The sequence below is a fragment of the Pseudonaja textilis genome, chromosome 1 (genome assembly GCF_049901715.1).
Source record: "Pseudonaja textilis isolate UNSWEBS1 chromosome 1, rPseTex1.2, whole genome shotgun sequence".
Lineage (NCBI taxonomy): Eukaryota > Metazoa > Chordata > Lepidosauria > Squamata > Elapidae > Pseudonaja > Pseudonaja textilis.
The window spans coordinates 219,068,026-219,084,381 of record NC_141990.1 but is presented as its reverse complement, the minus strand read 5'-3'; the positions used below and the strand labels follow the sequence as shown (position 1 = coordinate 219,084,381).

General features: G+C 36.7%; 1 long non-coding RNA gene across 1 annotated transcript in view; it reads right to left on the bottom strand.

Moving 5' to 3' along the window:
* Positions 1–14,051: 14,051 nt before the first annotated feature.
* Positions 14,052–16,356, bottom strand: part of LOC148128024 (uncharacterized) — a 61,141-nt gene continuing 58,836 nt past the window's right edge. Inside the window, exons 3-4 of the long non-coding RNA XR_015741312.1 lie at positions 14,197–14,258; positions 14,052–14,111 (exon numbers count right to left, since the gene is read on the bottom strand). This is a non-coding gene — a long non-coding RNA (uncharacterized LOC148128024). The remainder of the gene's footprint in view (positions 14,112–14,196; positions 14,259–16,356) is intronic.

Below are 16,356 nucleotides of genomic sequence, written 5' to 3'. Positions count from 1 at the left end.
ATGTTGGTATTGCTCTCTAGATTCCTACTTAGACTTCATAATGTTAAAAAAAATGGAAATAGATTTTGCAAAAGTCACAAACAGATACACCCAGAATGGTCCTTGATTAAGAGTCTGTACATGGGTGAGCTGCAAATTGCACGTCCCAGCCATCCTTTCTGTAAAGTTTTTGTTGGATTTTTGTTTGGAAATCTATTTCAGAAATGGTCACTCTTAAACATCTTTTTCTGAAAAATCTTTCAGAAGAAAAATACTGCCATATCTTTTATCTAATATTAATTTTATTTTTTCTATTGTTTATAGAGGGAAAAAAGGAACTTAGATTCTATGAACATATTAGAGTTATTTGAACAGTGGCCAGTTCACATCCATGAATCAATTTCTTTGTTGTTACTGAAAATCCAAGAAGATGCATAATCTTTCCTTTGACCTAGTTTAATGTAGTGCAAACATTTTTAAGGCTTTTAATTCCCTGCTGGAGTCAACTTTAAGATTCAGGAAGGCTAAAAACAAAACAAAAGTCCCCCCTCCCCTTTTCAACTCCACTCAAAGCAATAATATTTAAACAGGAGGTTGATTTGGAGGGCTGATTTTGGGTTTTGTTTAACCATGTGACATTTTGTTGCTTTTGTTGCATACATATCTGATTCTGCAGAATTCCTGGACAATCTCATTTCCCAATTTAAGAAACTCCATGGGAAGATTTTCTATATCATGTCTTCCTCTGGGATTTAAACTGAAATGTTGGAAGGCAGGGAGCCTTCAAATTGATGGAAAATTATTATATACAGTAAAGGTCTTTAATTTCTCAAGGGCACAAAACTTCTGATGAGAAAATGGTGTCCAGGTCAAAATGGTGATTGCTAAGCTCCATTCATGCCATGGGTTCATTCCCCAGTGTGGGATTATATTATAAAATAGTGACAGAATGCATGGACTAAAAGGTTAAGCACAAGAACTATCAATTTACTTTGATGGCTTGGTGTTGATTCCAAGTGGAATTTAAAAACTCAGCATAAGGATGCAGAGAATTGAGAGAATCATTGATTTAATGAGATTCCTTAAGATTCCAGTATCTGATATAAGATTGCCAGAGAGGCCACAATTGTTCTTCCTTCTTTCTTCCACTTTCTCTCTTTGCCAAAGTTGCAAGCTTTTTTGTTTATGAATGCCTGAGTTCATAAATGTCAATGTTTCTATTGCAGGGCTCCAGGATGCTGGCTATCACCTCTTCCTGTGGAATTATTTCTGCCTTATCTCATACACAGACTCTGTGACCGAGATGATTCAACCAGCCAGCAATTGCCTTGTCTGCATCAACAACAACTTATCTGTTGATGGAATCTCTGAAAGAGTCATGGTTGCAACCTAAGTATGGCGGGAGAAGGAAGGAGCGTGTGTGCACATATGCATATTCAGAGATTTTGATATATCAAGGGTTTCCTGCCGAGGCAGTGAAGAATGCAGTGGGGATGGCAATGCACAAAGATACTAAGCTAGGCTTTCAGTTGTCAAATGAGAAAACGCTGGAGTTAGTTTCTGCAAATATAATCTTTGCTGGATCGGTGCCACTGTTAGTTTCTCCAGTGCCTGTCTTAATGATGGTCCTGGGTACAACCAGCATTTGTCACTCTTCTCAAAAATCTGAAACTAAGTTGGACAAAGCCTTTTCCCCTTGTGGTTGGGCTGGCCCTGACATAAAATTGAACAAAGAAAATCATTTTAAAACATTACAAAAGTACAAAGGTTGTTCTAAAACCCACCAACCCCAAAATCTTGGTACTTCAGAGGAAGGAGGGGTAACTGGGGCCTATATCTGCGGTGGCACAGTGGTCACAATGGACTATTGCAGGCAAATTTTGCCGACTTCCAGTAGTTCGATCCTGATTGCCTTAAGATTGACTCAACCTTCCATCTTTCCGAGGTCGGTAAAATGAAGACCCAGATTGTTGGGGGTGATATGCTGACTCTGTAAACAGTGGAGGGTGTAAATCACTATGAAGGAGTGTATAAGTCTAACTGCTATTGCTATTGCTACATTTTCCATCACCCCAAGCCAATAAGAACAACACTGGGTTGTAGAAAGTAAAACCCCAAACCAGATGGAGAGCACAGGATGCCTACCTCACCATACCAGATTAATACATTGCATAAGATTAAGAGAAGAAACAGAGAAATGATTTAAAGAACCTCATTATGAGAGAACACAGAATTTGAAGATTAACGAGTAGAATAGCATTTTTTCATCTCTGTCTCTGTGTTTCACAGTGATTCAGAATGTTAACATTTCTTTCCTGCTGCTGAAATGCAGCCAATTTTCTACTCAGTGGTTCCCAGAAAAATACTTAAAAATACCAATATTTTATCCAGAGGGTCAGTCTCTTTTTGAATATGTTCCCTTTTCTATATTCAGATGGAATTAATGTTTTGCAAATTTCATGGATCTGGACTCACCTGTTCCCAACCTGCTCCAAATGGGACTATTTAAAACATTATAATATTACTTTGTGGGTAGCCTAGAGGTTTACCCCTTACTTTTTAAAAACTTAAAAATCCATAAGGACAATAAAATCTTTAATTTGAACTCAGCTTCTGTCACTTTGTAAAGTGGTATATGTGCTTTTCATGGCAGCAACATGGACATGATTTCCTACATTTTTTTTTTCAATTGATCAATTTAGCCTGGATTTCCAGTTGGTCTCCCATCCACATCCTAACAAACTCAAACTTTGTTTACCTTTTCAACACATGTTAGTTTTGGTTTCCCAACATGTTGCATTGTGAATACTCCAGAATGTTAAAAAAACACACAAAAAAACCCTGTTCTTTTCTCAGGAGTATAACACACAAAGCTCTGTCTTGGGCCATTAACTTCAGTTGACAATTCTGACATTGAAAAAAGTCCTGCCATTAAGTTGCAGTCCCTGGCCTTCTGCTCTTTTCCTCCTACAATGAAATGGCATTCTCCTGCAGTTTCTAATTTTAGAAACTTCATTCCATAAGAGTTTACAAAGTGTGATACAAACAAACACAGTATGTGTGAGGGAGGGGGCAGAGAGGCAGCGAGTGTGTGTGTGTGTGTGTGTGAGAGAGAGAGAGAGAGATTGAGAGAGACCCCTTGCCAAGACTTTTATGGCTACTATTTTAGATGATGAAGCCAATGAAGTGTTTGTTCAGTCAAGGACATTAAATTTGGCTGAACAAATGAGTTGATTTCCAATGGCATTGCATGTATTTGAGGAAATGAGAAGCTATAATGTTATTCCTTTAACTGGAAGTGAGTAAACTATAAAATGTGTATTTCTGGGCATTTACATATTTTCAAGAAAAGCACTACCTGTGTCTATTGAAGAGTCCACTAACTGTCTAATGAGCAAGTCCAGTGTGCTGGATCATAAATGAATCTTTCATTGAACATGTATCTTCTCAGATAAGAATATCTTAGCCTGGGATGCTTTGTGTATGTAGAGGAGAGAGATTTAGAAGAATCACTCCAGACATTAAATTGAATTCCTCCTCTTTGTTGATGTGTTAAGAAAAAATATATCTTCTAAAGTTGAGACTTTGGGCTACTCTGGACTTACTTTTAATTATCAGAAGAAGATTACTTGCATTTAAAGGCTACTTGCATGTTAAAAAGAAAGACACTCAAGAAGAGAGTTTCAGGATTGTAGGGTTAGTCAGATTTTCCCCCTCCAAGCTGCAGGGAAGAAAAATACCATCCTCAGAAAAGAACAATCCAACACCAGATTTGCTTGTCTGTCTTTGTGGAAGCTTAAATCTTTCCAGCTTTGGAGATGCTAAAATCAGAAAAGGTAGGGGTATGGAAGGGGCAGCCTGAAAAAGTCTATAAATTCAGCATACATCCCCAGGTTTCCACCTTAAAGCCCGCAGAATAATTAGATCATAGCACTATTTGCAATGGCAGAAAAAGAACTATATTTAAAACAATTGTCAGAAAGGAAAGAAAGATGCAAAAAAACCTTTTTTTTCTGCCTTCAGGCTATCCTGCTAACGTGCTGTTGGCCAGATGTCACAAATCCCAGTGATTCCAACATCAGAATTTTCTGACAGGAGTTCATTCTGCTTATCTCAGCATGAAAATAAAGCATTAAGAAATGTGACTCTTAGAGGAGAGAAAAGTAATGTGAATATGTAACAGGGATTGAAATTCATGTGTAACTATTGGTTTTTATGCTTTTGATTCATAAAAGCTTTGAGACCTGTGGATACAAAATGGAATGTAAGCATGGAAGACATATGCTTGAAAATGGTGGAATCCTTGAAGTTGGCTTCACTCAGGGTTTTTTTTTTCATTTGGGATTTGTTTTTGTTTTAAAAGGGCACAAAATATTGTTGTAATCTATTTTTTAAAAAAACAAATATTGTGCATATTTTAGTTTGATGTTCTCAAATATACTGTGGAATACACACACACACACACACACACACAAACATATACACACATACCTGTGTTTCCCCCAAAATAATATATATTAATATCTTATATTAATTTTTGCTCCAAAAGACATATTAGGGCTCATTTTCCAATTAGATCTTATTCTGGGGAAAATATGGTACTAAAATGTATCTGTCTGGCTGATGATCTTAACAAGGGCTTATTTTTTGAATAGGGATTATATTATGAGCATCCAGAAAAATCATGCTAGGGCTTATTTTCCAGTTGGGTCTTATTTTGTGGGGGGGAGTGTACATGCAAACACACACACACACACACACACACACAAAACAACTTTTTTCTAACATATTGATTTATACATATATATTTTCCTTAATGTATGTGCTTTGCACTTAAGGTAATATCTTCTTAATGCATTTTCCCTAACCTACAGTGAAGTTTACAAAGTTTCTCAATTTTTGCATATTTTCCTTAATATATATTCTTATTAGTGCTAGGGATTAGGGGTGCATAAAATAGAAATCTCTCTCTCAAACATTTCAAGTTGTTTGTGTTCCAACCTTGAAAATTCAAAATGGCATGGTGTTTTGTCTTTTGGTTCTTTTTCATTGCATAAATGAATAATACAGGAACAAGACACAATGCACATACCTGCCAAAGCTCAACCAAGCAACCCAGTCTGCCTCCTTCCATTGTTACTAAAAAGGCTGGAAAAAGGTTTGGGGGAAAAAAACCCAACTATTTATAAGCCAGGAAACAACTACCCAATCACAGAGCTTTGATTAACAAAACACTCAGAATGAAGTCACTTTAAGCACTCATGTTGTGCTTTGAAAAAGCCCAAGTCCCATGAAATATATTTTGAAGAAACTCCTTCCGTTGGACTTTATTTTAATAGTGCCATGACTACTACTGTTACCATTTCATGCATAGAAACGTGTGCAGATGTGTTGAGATGTGTTTTGTTCTAGATACCAAGAAAAACATAGTCATTCAAAGCAGCAATGGAGACAAGCTGGGGGGAATTTGGGGGAAAAAATGTGGTGGTAAAGGCTGAGGTGAGGACCAGGAAGGAAGGAAGGGAAGAAGGGAAGGTGCTTGGAAGATTGGTGCGGGATCTAGCAGGTCAGTACCTTGTTCCATACAAATAGATAAGCATTTCTCAAAGTAGCGTTACTTCAAGAAGTGTGCCCTTCAACTCGCAGAATTCCCCAATCAGCATTCTAGGAGTTGAAGTCCACATACCATGAAGTTGCCAAAGTTGCAAAACAGTACAATAGAGTATTGCAATAAGGGACAGAAGCAGACACCAGTACATAAGTGGCAGGAACAAATAGAGGGAGGGAAGGAGTGGTAGCAGGATCAGATAGTGGGGGAACAGGCAGGCGAGGAGAATATCATTATTTAATAACAAATTTATTTAATAATAATAATAACAAAGTTATTATTATTGAAATTTGTTGGCTGCTGAACGCCAGTGGATTCCAATATATCCTGGGAAAAGATGTCAAGAAGAGTACAGGAGAAAGGAGCAGTGCCCACCAATCTTGCCCCACTCAGTTCACTCAGGATGCCATCTGAATTTTATTTCATCAGAAACCTGGAAAACCAAAACTTTCCTGATTTTTTTTCCCACTGAGCTAGAGCCAATTCAAACAACTTCAGAAGTTCTAAAACATGATGGTTTCTGAACTTCTGAAACATGATGGTTTGTTCAGATCTCAACTAGAATATGAACGTGCCTTCCATTTCAGGCCCACGGATTTCTAGTATACTTCACTTGTTTTGACTTAGAAATTGTGTTGAAAATTATGTGAACGGTTTAAAAAAAAAAAGATAATTAAGCAAATTCACATCAAAATAGAAATACAAGGGATTTCTCTCTTGACATGAGCTCCATTCTGAGTTCTATAACAAACCAAAGACTTTTTTTTTTGTTAATTGTTCCTCAGCTCCAAGATTGTCATCTAGGATCAGACTATGACAGAGAAATGGGTTGTACATGAGATAAAAATCCAGGTGATGCTGAATTCTCAAAAAGCAGAACACAAAGTTGAGGAAAAAATAGTCCTGCCTTTATAAACAGAGATTCCATTTTGCTCCAGTTGAAGACAGGGGTTTAGACATGCCTGGTCAAAGTTTCTGTTACAATGACTCCCTAAGTGAACAGAGTCTGAAACAATCTCTTCATGGTTTAACATGTCATCTTTCTGTGAATGTCTATGCCTACTTATTATTTCTGTGCAATTGTTTACCCAATCAACACAACAAAACAGTGAATACAGCAGGTGCAGAAATCTGGGTACCCTTTCAAACAGTACTTTGTAACACCTCCCTTCACAGAAATACCAGCTTCAAAACATTCCCTGTAGCTAGCCAAAAGTGCTTCTGTTTTTGTGTTGCTGCAGTGTTCCTGGAGGCTTCTTTATGCCATAGCCTGAGAAGAAAACATTTCACAGAAACATTCCTTTCCAACATTTTGTTTTTTCTGGTTTATTTTTCTAGGGTTTTTTAATGTGTTTTCTTGACATTCCTATTAAATTTAGTGGAAATTGTTTTTCATAAATGGGGCACAGTATACATTGCTAATCTCTTCTGCCTCCCTCTATCCCCAACCCGAAAGAAAACTTGAGGCACTGTCCTTTCAAATCAGTAGCCTACCAATATTTTAATAAAAACAGGAATGGAGTGAATTCTTTGAATAATTCTTAAATGGCTGCAATGAAATACAAGACAGCCCAGTCCTACCTGAAGGCTAAATTCAGAGTAAGTCCATAAGTTGCAGGTTGGGAACTTATGATTCCCCAAATAATGTTTACAGCCAATAAAGGATGGTGGCAGATGAAATTCAGGTTGAGGAAGGTGACAGGTTACTCCATCCTATCCCAAATTTCAGCTTTAAGAGAAGTAGTCGAGTGTTTCTATTTGATATGACAAGAAAGCAAAGGAGGATGTGTTCAGCCTGTGGACAAAGGATATTGTTTTAACTTCCAAAGGAAATCTAGAGTCAAAACAAGACAGGAGTTCAGCTTAGCCTTGAAAGACTAAGGGTTTTCTCACACTTGAATTTGGATTGCATTCTCGTTACAGTGAGAAAATCTCAGGGAAAATAAATGGGATGACAGTGGAATGCAGCCTGCGAAAATAAAGCAGGAAGTAACAATCAGTGGGCAGCACAGATTTATCCTTGAAGGGTTTATCAGAATTGTAAACCTTGGAAGATTATAAAACGTAACTCTATTAAGGATTGCAAAGAGTGGGAGTGTACCAAATGTTGGCTAAAAGTATCCAATATGTTGCAAGTGTAGGAAAAGCAAGAGATTATTGTGTGCTCATCTCCAAACTGTCAACTAATTGATTACAACATGGGAACATTTCAGAAGAGTTATATTATACTTCTGATTATCCACCACAATCAAAGAATTTTTTAAAGTCTTGCCATTTGGAAATGTCCCACGGTTCTTTCCAGAAAGCTGGGAGAACAGATTGCCACAACAAAGAGAATCTCTACAAAACATTTCTAGGGCCAGGTGTGGTATTTTACATCATTAAAAAAAAAAACATAGATAGATGCGGATGGGAATGAATCAGGATGGGCAGAGAAGAGAACTGAACTATTTCCCTTTATTGTGGGAATCTAATTCACCCATACACCCACTGAGGTTAGATTGCAAGCAACGCTTCTTTGGGCACTCAGTTGAGAGAGATAATTGCCCTGATTTCAGAGATCTAAGCTGACTGGTCCCAGGTTCCTGGCCATAAAAAGGAAACAGAATGCCTATAAAGCATTCAATAACTGATCAATAACTGATTCAATAACTGATATTTCCTAAGTGAGTCTATACTACATAACACTGGCCTTTATTTCTTTGTCAGTAAATATAAATTTAACATAAAAACAATTTGTCGCGAAAGCGACTGCCTGCGAAGGCTCCTGGATTGGGGCTGAAAGGCTAAAATGGAAGCAGTATGCTCTGTCCCATATTCAGGCAGATCAGGCTGCCCTGATTAAAAAAAACACACACTGCAGAAAGACAAATATCACATATCAGTTGTTGAAAGCATTTCTCTCTAAAATGCTAGGATTGGTAGAATGAGAAGGAGCTTCTAGTGCTTGGAAGCTCCCTTACAATCAGAGGGAATGATTAGTTTTTTTCCACTCAGAAGGTAGAGTTGTGTCCACTCAGAAGGTAGAGTTGTGTCTTCCACAGAGATTGGCCCTTTGTCCCCATATAGAATGGAATGGAATAGAACACAATAGAATACAATAGAAATATTGGTCAAGTATGATCGGACACACAAAGATTTTGCCCTTATTGTCATACCCTTTTGTTCTCCTGTTGCTGCATTCCCATGCTTGCCAGCCTTTCCAACTCTAAGAGTTGGGGTAAGTGGAATGGATCCTTTCCCACAAATTTGTAAATGCTCCTTTTCTACTAATGTTCCTCATCCTGTCAATCGATGAACTTTGAGAGGAAGTATTGCTACTGAAGGGGCAGCAATGCCTGCCAGTAGCAATAGCAATATCACTTAGACTTATATACCACTTCAGTGTCTTTTATGCCCTCTCTAAGTGGTTTCCTTGGAAGGAGGGAAGGCTGAGTCAACCTTGAGCCAGTGAGAATCTAATTGCCAAACTGCTGGCAGTGGCCATCTGCAGAATTAGCCTGCAATATAGCATTCTAACCACTGCGCCACCACGGCTTTTGGGCTCAATTACATATAATACAATTACAATTAGAAGTATTTTTCTTTAAAAGCCAGCCACGAAATATAAACATTACCAAAATATAAAGGGGATTAGCAACAAAGGGTTACTTCTTTTCTCCAAAATTGGACAATCTTCATCTTCTTATAATATTATTGTGTTGTTACTAACTTCTGTTGGAGTAAAAAAATAGCTTCATGTCAAAGCAAGCAGTTCAGAAGTAAAATTAGTTTGAATCATGAAGTAAATACATAGTCTTTTGTTTTATTTGTTAGAGAAGGGGGACATATGTGATTTTATATAGATATGTGTATGTGTGCATATATGTGTGAATGTGTATATGTATGTATGAAACTTGACTATAAAATAAAATCTGATTCAAACTAAACTTAGAGAAAGAAAGAGTGAAAGGTGCAAGAATATAAACCAATTTAACAATACTTCACCCATCTCAGATTACATACGTTTATGTCTTCATTCCCTAACCCATTTGTTATCTATAAACAAATCGATAAAACATCGTTATTTTTTCCATCCTGGTGTCAGCAGAAAGTCCATAAAGAGTTGCCAGAAGTAACAGCATATATTGTTTTAACCTTGATCAAATAAACTTTCTATTCCTTCCTTTTACTTCTAAGAGTCTTAATCTTTAGTTCATTCAAATATTGTCATAGGATTTGATTTCCCTTCATTTCTTCTTTGTCCCATCTCAAAGTTCTTTAAGGCTTTAACAAGCCTCTTTTTGTAATTCCAGTAGGAAATAGTTATTAGTGCACTCTCATTTTGTTCTTTGCATTTCCCTTTTAAATTAAAAAAAAAATAGCCTGTTTCTTTTCTAAATTCAGTGAATTCCCTTTCTAAGTCATTCTCTTAGCCTTTTAGTTATAGATCCACTTCCAGTACCATCACTCCTTATCATGTAAAATTTGTCCTATATCTGTCATTTCTTCAATAACATATTTTGGGGATAATCTGTTCATAGAAGTAGACATCATTATTGACATCGTTGCTACTATTTTCTGATTCCATATTCCATTACTCAAGTCACTTTTAATATTTTCATTGTTATAACATTTTGAAATATCCTACCGGCATGTAAATTTTTCCTCTCCCTAAAAATGTAGTCGTGTTTAGAATCCATTTTCTGAAATCATGATATTGCCTGACTTCATTTTGTCTTGTAAAAACCAAAACAGAATCTATTTCCCATGAGTAGCTGTTTGTTCTTTATAGCTAATTCCAATATTTGATTGCAAAAGTTTAAATATTCCAATTTTATCTGGACCCACAATCTACTTATCTTTATAAATCAACAATCTTACTTAGCTTTTTTATTTCATTTTTTTTAATTCTTAAGTTTATGATTAAAGTTTCTTAGCCAATTACCTTGGCTTCAGGTGTGAGAATGTATGAGTCAACCCTCATTGTGGCAACCTAATCAAAACCAGGAAGTTTTCTAAAGGAGAAACAACGTCTGATGAAAGCTTATGAATGTGCAGGAGGTTTTTTTGCTTTGAAAAGAAAGAAAAAAATCAAACCATTGCCCATCAATAAATATATATACAAAAAAGCAGAAATAAAAACATTCGATTTGTTTTATATATAGACTGACGCATATATATTTGTTTAAAACACACCCAGTATAATCATTAACAGGACCATCGATGTTTCTATGATGAAAACTAACTTACCCTACTGTGTATCCCTTTTTAAAAGTTGTCAGTTTGGTTAAACAGAGAAAAATCTCATCACGTGAAAACATCTGCAGTGTAGCATTACACAACTTGTTGACTCAGAAGAAGGAAGCCTCATTGTGGTCAATAAGACTTATGTCCAGGAAATGTGCTCTACTAAAACAAGTGTCCTTTGTAATGCAAAATAAAAGCCTTTTCTGCTTACTCTTCATTAAAGCAGGAAGCTTCATCAGAAGCAATAGGTTTTTGTAGGAGTTTTATCACTGCCCTTCTGGGAAAGTGATGCAACCCTGTCTAAGCTCTCTTTGCACTACAGAGAGGAAGAGATGCAATTCACATTTGTTCTCATTGTTTACTTTCTTTCTGCTGAGATGAAATTAAGCTAGGAGGCATTCATGTTTAACTCTGAGATGAATCCCGAGTACAGGTTTGTTCGTTTTTTTAAGTTGGTGTGTATCAAAAAGAAAGATGCAGTTGGCAAAAAGGAAATGTGAATATGGGTAGTGCTTGACTTACAACTGTTCATTTAACAATGCTTCAAAGTTACGACAGCTTCAGAAAAAGTTAACTTACAACCCATTCGCAAATTGATGACTGTCACACCACCCCCGGGTCACATGATTGCACTTGGCAACCAGCTAGCGTTCACAACAGTTGCACTGTCTTGTGGTCATGGGAGCATGATTTAAAACCTTCCCAGCTGGTTTCCAACAAGCAAAGTCAATTGGGGAAGCTGGATTCACTTAACATGTACATGAGTAGTGTGACGACAACAGTGATTTGCTTAACAACTTCAGTGAAAATGGTTGTAACATTGAGATGAGTTGTGTGATGACTCACTTAATGATCACATCACTTAGCAATCAAACCTCCAAACTTGATTTGTGGTCATAAATCAAGGACTACCTGTGTACAAAATCTGCTATTTTCATTTAAAAAAAAAACTTAACCAATATTCACACGTTGGCCTTGTCACAAAGGATTGATGATATGTTCCATTTTCTATATTTTCTGACTTTATTATAAGTCCATAGTAGAATTTATGAGGGGAAAAAATGAAATTTGAAATCCTTACTACTAACTCTGTTTCATTGATTTTCCAATGAGAAGTATCACTGTATCATAGAATAAAATATTAATGTTTAATACTATTATTATTAATGCAATATTAACTAATGTAACTACAACTGTAATAATGAGATGAGAGCAAAGGTTGGGGAATCCAAAAAAAGTAAAGTTGATAGCCACAACCATACCATCAAAACCATATCCTGTTTTATATGTGTTATACTGTATATGAGGGGGGGAAAAGGAAGGGTCTGACTGTAGCCACCATCTGGACTTTTTTCAACCACCTCTCTGCAGACAGGAGATGGAGAAGCACCCTCCATCCATTCTTTTCCAAGGAAATCTGGCAACATCACTTGCAAGGCTACCTTGAAAATCCACAGCAATCTGGCATTACAACTGTTCCATAAAAACATGACATTCAGTAGTCCTTTGCAGGGATTTTTAAAGATAGTATTTTCATCTTCAACTAGCCAAAAAAGGAACAAAAAAACTCAAGCACCTCTCCACCATCAATCAGCCCCCAGATTAATATAGATTTACTCCAAGATAAACATCAGACCAACAACCAAGTAAACAATACCCCAATCAAAGAAGTCAACAGCAAACAGTCCAACCAAAGAACCGCTAAGACCATCCCCCCAGCAATACTGATAGGACAAGACACTAGAATATAAACTGAGAGCAAACTCCACTCTTTACTACCACTGATGATGTTACCTAGTTTGGGTAATGAAACATCTAAAAGAAAACAAGCAAGCTCAGAGAGCACCAAAGGCCCCTCTTTCCATCTTGCATCTTTCTTTTAGATTTTACTTCCTTGAGCCATTTCCCATTCTATTTTATCATGCATGGCATCTTCACTGAACTGTTTCTTCTCTAGTTTGTTAGAAAATACCACAAGGTCATGGACAACTGCAGCAAGGCTATTAACATGCACAAAGATGGAAGGCATCATTAATGAAGAAATGGATTGGGAAGATTCTGCAGAAACGGCTCAATTGGCAATTACTTTATTAAAAATGGGAAACCGTTTAGAGACTGTTTGCTGAAATTGGATAAAAACGAATCACTGATTTGGAAGTATATTGATTAAAAAGATGTGTTTATTGGAAGAAAAAAACTGTAATATGCAATTTGGGAGGGTGAAGATGGTAATTTCTATGCTTGTAACTGTCACAGAGAAGATTGGACTTGGCTTCTTTATAATCTTTTTCTTGCTTTTTTATTATTATTCACCTTTTCTCATGTTTGTCACCTTTTTTCTATTTCTTCTTCTATGCTTCTGTAGTTTTTTTAAAAATATATTTGTAAAATAATTTTTAATAAAAAAATTATTCATTAAAAAATACTGCATATCATCTGTTTGATATAGAATATGGAATTACAGATAGAAGTCCAAGCACCCTTTTTTCACATTCTTGTAGAATTGCTCCTTAGCTTCTGGGTAAGAAACAGGATATGGTCCTCCTCATGAGAGGCCCACATTCAATAGCCACCTATAGAATATCTATGTTCACTCCTTTATCATGTTTTGTCTTTTTTCCTGCTGAAATTAACTCCTTGAGTTAATTTCAGGGACAATCCTGGATTTTTTTTCTTGATACAGAGGTGATCTCAGAATTAAAACTGGTAATCAGAAAACTGAAGATCTAAATTAATAATAGGATGCACATGGACATTTCTACTAACCCTATTCAACCTAATAGATGCATAGTGTTGTTGTTTTTTTTAAAAAAAATGCTGCTGGGCTCATAGTTTAGTGGTGCAGCACTTATTTATTTAATTATTTAGTTGTTATCCCTTTTTATTTTTATAAATAACTCAAGGCAGTGAACATACCTAATATTCCTTCCTCCTTCTATTTTCCCCACCAACAACCATGGGTTGAGAGATAATGATTGCCCCAAAGTCACCCAGCTACCTTTCATACCTAAGGTGGGACTAGAACTCACTGTCTCCAAGTTTCTAGCCTAGTGTCTTAATCTCTAGAACAAACTGGCTCATATTGTTTTTTCCATGCTTTGAGTTCAAACAAGGTCATCTCAAATTCAAGAAGCAACTTGTGGAGTATCTGCCCAAGTCCTTGTTGGTGCCTTGCCCAGTTTGAGATATACATAGCCTGATTCAGAATAATTTTTTTTTATATTTTTATACTTACTTTTTGTATTATTTCCTTCCATGCTCCTAAACTCTTCAGTTGTTAATTCCTGTAAGATATCTGCCACCGAAGTCATGGAAATAAGAGATAGATAAGTGCACTTCAGCAACACAGAAACAAATATTTGCAGAATTATGGAAATTACCTGTTTTCACAGTTCAGAACTTGTCCAGTGAAAAAAGCAACAGCAGAGACACAGCTTGGTTCCTTGGAGAGAAAAAAGATGAGGCCGAGAGAAAAGGGTTTGAAAGAGGGAAAGGAGACGAAATGTTTCTGGATTCAGAGTTTGGGACTTTGGTGGCATAATTTCTTTCTGGGAACACAATTTTTAAGGTTAGGATATATTGGAAATAGACAGTTCAAATCTTGCCCAATATATGAAAATGATTTCTGCTGTGACCCAGGAAGTTCAAAAAAAAGTCAAGATGGTGGCTACAACCACATAATCAAAGCCTTGACCCCTTTTTAATGTGTGATGCACATAAAAAGGAAGTCAGGCTTCAATTATGCAGTCAGAGTGCTATCTTGAATTTCTTGCCCTCCCCCAGCTGGTTTGGAGGCCACACATTTCACACAGGAGAGATTCTTATGTCTTTACTTCCTTTACTTGCCAACTAATGACCTTGAAGGGTTGGGCTGGGCCCAGGAGACTCAGATTTAAGTTTCCACACAGCCCTAGGGCAGACTGGATAATCTGGAGCTAATTAATATTCCTTGCATTAACTTTCCTTGCCCTGTTTGAAGATAAAATGTGAGCTAACTTTACAGATCAAGAGGTTGTGCATGCTATAAAGTTAAGCAAGTCCAGAACTAGTTGCTGGGTCGTCAGTTTAAGCCAGGGTTAGAATAGGCCTTGGTATCTTCATGTATTTGGGGTTACAATTTTTACTAGCCCTTGCCACTGGCCATATTTGCTGGGCCCAAGACGGGAAGAAATCAAAATGCTCTAGAAAGTAACAAGAACTTAATTTCCACTTTCCCCACTATCTTAGTACGGAGTTCCCAAGAATCCAATCCAGATATTATAGATCAAAATCACACCATGCATTAGTAAGAGTTCTGATGTGAAATGAATTCAAATGAGGAGCAGATTCACCAAAAACAAACTATCAGTTCAGTTCACAGACTTTTCTAGAGGATAGGAAATATACTTTTTAGAAAAAGAGATGGCTAAATCTCCCTTTCTGGAAACAGACATCTAAAAGCATTGTAGGCGGCTCCTACAAAGACAGCATTGCTTGTTTCTGAAGAGACCATGTCACTAATAATTGCTGTATAAAAACAGTGTCCTTGGCTATCTGATCAGTGCTGGCTGAAACAGAAGATGAAAAAAGTTGCTTTGTAGAAGATTTGTTCCCAACCCCAAATTCAGGTTACAATAACATCATAACCACAGTGTCCTTTCTTCTTGCTCTTGGGAAAATATCCAGTGCAGTGAGCTGTAACTTAATAAGAGAAACCAATGGCTAGCACTCCAAAAGCCTCAAGTAGAAATCAAATCATACACTTGAGATGCATTAGTCAGAATTTTGCAAACTGTTGTGTTTGTTGAGAGACTCAGAATAATCCCAGGGATCAGAATATTGATTAATTTAATTAGCTGGAAGTCATGTTTGCCAGGACTCATGCTAAGCCAAATCCTGAGAACATCTGATGAGCATTTTCATACACATCTCTCATAAAATGAAACCTCCCCAACTTTTCAGCATTTTTTCCGTGAAAATCAATATCAGGGTGAGGTTGAAATATCCCATGGGTAAGGCAAATCAAGGTCTATTAGATAACCCCAAGCTAACAGCAGGTAGTTGTCTAGTTTTAAAAATCTAATTCATAGATAGTGCTAAGCCAGTTTAACCATGTTTACTGAATCAGCCAGAGTTGGTTTGGTTCATACTACATGCTAAGTTAAGCTCAAATTAGTTATGGCTTGGTACATTGAGTGAACTGAAGTGCTTCAACACATATTTTCTAATGCAATTAGTATTTTTTGGTGTACCTCTACCATGGTGACCCTTTGAGACCTGTATGCAATGAAATTTCATTTTAATGTGTACCGATTACTGTACAGTCAAAGTGACAATAAAGTTAGTCTAATTCTAAGATTGGGCTATTGATCCTTAATGGTTTCACTGCACCAAAACAAAGTATGGAGCATCACCCCAATTACCTGGATAAGATGAGTCTTAAAAATGAGGTAATGAAAGATCTTTGTTTGCTCTAGTTATGTCATTATAAGTCAAACTGATTACATATCATTATGTCAATATGTTCTGATTGGTTGAAAGAAACTGCAGACTGATTAGTT